The following is a 5,000-nucleotide window of genomic DNA, read 5'->3' as shown; positions in this document are numbered from 1 at the left end:
ACGTGGCCACGGACCCCGAGCGCGTCGACGGCGCGCCACCGAAGCGGCAGCCCGCCGAACACCGGCACTGCGTACAGTGCAGGCGAACGACAAGCCAGCCGAACGGCGACGGCCGCACACAGAGAGCGCGCGGCATCCTTTCCTCGATCCGCCGCCGGGCCGCACCGCCCGCGCGCTGTAACACCCCCGCCGGAGCGGAGGCCACCTTCGCGCGGGGACTTAGACCGACGGCAAACCGGTCGTGACCCGCGCCGGTCGCTAGTGCGCTGAGACGGTGCGCGAGCCGACTCGGCAGCGGCGCCTTAAGCGTCCGCGAACCGAGACGGCGCGCCCCCGCACCCAACTGAAAGCGAGCCGGCGACCTGACGGGCCCTCCCGTTTGCCTCTCAACGGTTTCACGTACTCTTGAACTCTCTCTTCAAAGTGCTTTTCAACTTTCCCTCACGGTACTTGTCCGCTATCGGTCTCGCGACCGTATTTAGTCTTAGGTGGAGTTTACCACCCGCTTTGGGCTGCATTCCCAAACAACCCGACTCCGAGAAGACCCGAAGCGGCCAAGGCAAGCGCCCCTATGGGCCTAACACCCGCCGTGGGACGAGGCCTCGATCAGAAGGACACCGGCGCTCGCCGTCAGCCGCACTGGGACTTCCGTACGTCACAACTCGGCGCGCTCGAAAAGCGCGCAGATTCGACGCTGGACTCTTCCCGGTTCACTCGCCGTTACTCAGGGAATCCCTGTTGGTTTCTTTTCCTCCGCTTAATAATATGCTTAAATTCAGCGGGTGCTCTCGCCTGAACTCAGGTCGTATGTGTCAAGCGGGCCGTTTCTTACACGGCCCGCTGGCATCGCAAGTCGTCGCCGCCGGCGCCGACCGAGCGCGTACCGTCGCCGCCTTGGCCCACGGTCGGTCTTGATCTCGTGACCGGACCGACCGACCTGGACCCGCCCCTCGAACGTAGTTGAACACGTCGAGGGGCCGGCGGTGTACGGGACACGCGGTCGCGCCGAGAAAGCTCGGCGACCGCTTCAACTTGGGGCGACGCCCGGCCGTCTTCGCAGAGGCCAGGCGACGGCCCTCGGGTGAGGACGAACGCGACCCTGAGGCAGACGCGGTCCCGGGATTGACCCGAGACCGCAATTCGCGTTCAGAAGGTCGACGTTCAATGTGTTCTGCAATTCACATTACTTCTCGCACTTGGCTGCGTCCTTCATCGACTCGCGAGCCGAGTGATCCACCGTTAAGAGTCGTCCTCGACGTTTCGCCCGGCGCCGAAGCGCGCGGACGTCACACTGTGGGATCGACCACAAAACCACCACCGACAACAACTGCACAAAAACACCAACAAACGGCGCCGAGCGACCGCCGGGCTGGGCCGGCGGCACATCGAGCGCGGTGCCCAGAAGCCACCATCGCACTCGGCTGCCTTGCTATGCCAACGTGTTACGCGTGTCGCACGGGGCGGAACCCCGATTGACGGCCGCCCTCTCGGCGGCACCCAAAGACAATTCAGTGCGCGGTCGGCCGGGGCCTACCACCACCTTCGGTAATGATCCTTCCGCAGGTTCACCTACGGAAACCTTGTTACGACTTTTACTTCCTCTAAATGATCAAGTTTGATCGTCTTCTCGACACGCCGACGCGGCCGTTGCCAGCCGCGACGGGGCCGATCCAAGGATCTCACTAAACCATTCAATCGGTAGTAGCGACGGGCGGTGTGTACAAAGGGCAGGGACGTAATCAACGCAAGTTGATGACTTACGCTTACTGGGAATTCCTCGTTCAAGGGAAACAATTGCAAGTCCCTATCCCAATCACGAATGAGGTTCAACGGGTTACCCGGACCTTTCGGCCTAGGTTAGACACTCGCTGCTTCACTCAGTGTAGCGCGCGTGCGGCCCCGGACATCTAAGGGCATCACAGACCTGTTATTGCTCAATCTCGTGTGGCTAAACGCCACTAGTCCCTCTAAGAAGTTAGACGCCGACCGAGAAGGTCGCGTAACTATTTAGCATGCCAGAGTCTCGTTCGTTATCGGAATTAACCAGACAAATCGCTCCACCAACTAAGAACGGCCATGCACCACCACCCACAGAATCAAGAAAGAGCTCTCAATCTGTCAATCCTACCTGTGTCCGGGCCGGGTGAGTTTCCCCGTGTTGAGTCAAATTAAGCCGCAGGCTCCACTCCTGGTGGTGCCCTTCCGTCAATTCCTTTAAGTTTCAGCTTTGCAACCATACTTCCCCCGGAACCCAAAGACTTTGGTTTCCCGGAAGCTGCCGGAAAGGTCGTCATGGTAACGCCTCCCGATCGCTAGTTGGCATCGTTTATAGTCAGAACTAGGACGGTATCTGATCGTCTTCGAACCTCTGACTTTCGCTCTTGATTAAAGAAAACATTCTTGGCGAATGCTTTCGCAGTAGTTCGTCTTCCGCCGATCCAAGAATTTCACCTCTAACGGCAGAGTACGGACGCCCCCGTCTGTCCCTCTTAATCATTACCTCGTGCTCCGAAAACCAACAAAATAGAACCGAGGTCCTATTCCATTATTCCATGCAACACTATGCAGGCGAACAGCCTGCTTTGAACACTCTAATTTTTTCAAAGTAAACTTATCGGCCACCGCCGTCACTCAGTCAAGAGCACCGACGGAGAACCGAAGGTGAGGCGAACGCAACCAGTGACACGCCTTGCGACGGACCGGCGGCGCTCGCCCAAAATCCAACTACGAGCTTTTCAACCGCAACAACTTTAGCATACACTGTTGGAGCTGGAATTACCGCGGCTGCTGGCACCAGACTTGCCCTCCAATGGATACTCGTTAAGAGTTTTAGGATGTACTCATTCCAATTACAGGGCCTCGTTAGAGTCCTGTATTGTTATTTTTCGTCACTACCTCCCCGTGTCGGGAATGGGTAATTTGCGCGCCTGCTGCCTTCCTTGGATGTGGTAGCCGTTTCTCAGGCTCCCTCTCCGGAATCGAACCCTGATTCCCCGTTACCCGTTATCACAAAGGTAGGCACGTAGCGTACCTTCGACAGTTGATAGGGCAGACACTTGAATGATACGTCGTCGGTGCAGAGACCGTACGATCCGCGTGGTTATCCAGAGTCATCAAACGTCACAGGACGAACCCGGTCGGTTTTGATCTGATAAAAGCGCGCCTCCCGAAGTCGGCGCTTAATGCATGTATTAGCTCTAGAATTACCACAGTTATCCACTTCGCTTACGAGACCAAATAAACCAAGACTGATTTAATGAGCCATTCGCAGTTTCGCTTTACGAGAACTCGTACTTGCACCTGCATGGCTTAATCTTTGAGACAAGCATATCACTACTGGCAGGATCAACCAGATAGCTGCGACAGCTGCGCTCGGCCCTTGCTGGGCCGCCCGGCGCGTGCTCGTCGCATTCGTTTAAGACCGAGGCGATCGCCTGCGGCCGTACTCAGCTTCGACAGTCGCTGGCCGCGACGTCCACGCCCTCGCCGGCAGTGCCAGGCGGAGCGATTTGCGTTTTTTCTTTGCTCGCCCTCTCTCGGGCTCGATCCATTCAGTTTCGCACAAACAAGAGCTCTGCCGGCCGCCTGCAGCGGTGCCTAAAACCCGGGCATAACAATGCGACCGTTCTGCTAGGCCGACAAGCGCTCAAGCCAGACGCTCGATCGAACGCCCCCTACATATTAGTCGAGACAACGGCTCGCTCATTAGCATCGCGTTTGTACTTTAACTTTTTTTGGCTCGGCTTCTTTCGACGCCGATGCCGGCGACGCAGCACTCTCTCGCCCGCCAGCCACCGAGAAAAGGGTGCGCTCCGCCCGGCCCCGCACCGCTCTTTCTTGGCTCATTCGAAATTACTGTCTTTCGCTCTGACATGCCTTACCTAGGGTTAGGTTAGTATGCTTGCACGTTTGTACTTTAACTTTTTTCGGCTCGGCTTCTTTCGACGCCGATGCCGGCGACGCAGCACTCTCTCGCCCGCCAGCCACCGAGAAAAGGGTGCGCTCCGACCGGCCCCGCACCGCTCTTTCTTGGCTCATTCGAAATTACTGTCTTTCGCTCTGACATGCCTTACCTAGGGTTAGGCTAGTATGCTTGCACGTTTGTACTTTAACTTTTTCCGGCTCGGCTTCTTTCGACGCCGATGCCGGCGACGCAGCACTCTCTCGCCCGCCAGCCACCGAGAAAAGGGTGCGCTCCGACCGGCCCCGCACCGCTCTTTCTTGGCTCATTCGAAATTACTGTCTTTCGCTCTGACATGCCTTACCTAGGGTTAGGTTAGTATGCTTGCACGTTTGTACTTTAACTTTTTTCGGCTCGGCTTCTTTCGACGCCGATGCCGGCGACGCAGCACTCTCTCGCCCGCCAGCCACCGAGAAAAGGGTGCGCTCCGACCGGCCCCGCACCGCTCTTTCTTGGCTCATTCGAAATTACTGTCTTTCGCTCTGACATGCCTTACCTAGGGTTAGGTTAGTATGCTTGCACGTTTGTACTTTAACTTTTTTCGGCTCGGCTTCTTTCGACGCCGATGCCGGCGACGCAGCACTCTCTCGCCCGCCAGCCACCGAGAAAAGGGTGCGCTCCGACCGGCCCCGCACCGCTCTTTCTTGGCTCATTCGAAATTACTGTCTTTCGCTCTGACATGCCTTACCTAGGGTTAGGTTAGTATGCTTGCACGTTTGTACTTTAACTTTTTTCGGCTCGGCTTCTTTCGACGCCGATGCCGGCGACGCAGCACTCTCTCGCCCGCCAGCCACCGAGAAAAGGGTGCGCTCCGCCCGGCCCCGCACCGCTCTTTCTTGGCTCATTCGAAATTACTGTCTTTCGCTCTGACATGCCTTACCTAGGGTTAGGTTAGTATGCTTGCACGTTTGTACTTTAACTTTTTTCGGCTCGGCTTCTTTCGACGCCGATGCCGGCGACGCAGCACTCTCTCGCCCGCCAGCCACCGAGAAAAGGGTGCGCTCCGACCGGCCCCGCACCGCTCTTTCTTGGCTCATTC

At 57.5% G+C, this 5,000-nt stretch overlaps 2 non-coding genes and 1 pseudogene across 2 annotated transcripts; all 3 read right to left on the bottom strand.

Moving 5' to 3' along the window:
- The window catches only part of LOC144419502 (large subunit ribosomal RNA), a 3,695-nt pseudogene extending 2,889 nt beyond the window's left edge, over positions 1–806 (bottom strand).
- Positions 807–1,094: 288 nt separating this feature from the next.
- LOC144419501 (5.8S ribosomal RNA) lies at positions 1,095–1,248 on the bottom strand. The gene has a single exon (XR_013474104.1). It is a non-coding gene; the product is annotated as a 5.8S ribosomal RNA (ribosomal RNA).
- Positions 1,249–1,546: 298 nt separating this feature from the next.
- On the bottom strand, positions 1,547–3,356 carry LOC144419497 (small subunit ribosomal RNA). The gene has a single exon (XR_013474102.1). It is a non-coding gene; the product is annotated as a small subunit ribosomal RNA (ribosomal RNA).
- Positions 3,357–5,000: the final 1,644 nt, after the last annotated feature.

Source organism: Styela clava, unplaced genomic scaffold (assembly GCF_964204865.1).
Source record: "Styela clava unplaced genomic scaffold, kaStyClav1.hap1.2 HAP1_SCAFFOLD_146, whole genome shotgun sequence".
NCBI classification, from domain to species: Eukaryota; Metazoa; Chordata; class Ascidiacea; order Stolidobranchia; family Styelidae; genus Styela; species Styela clava.
Note: the sequence above shows the minus strand (reverse complement) of the source record. Positions and strands in the feature narration are given on the sequence as shown.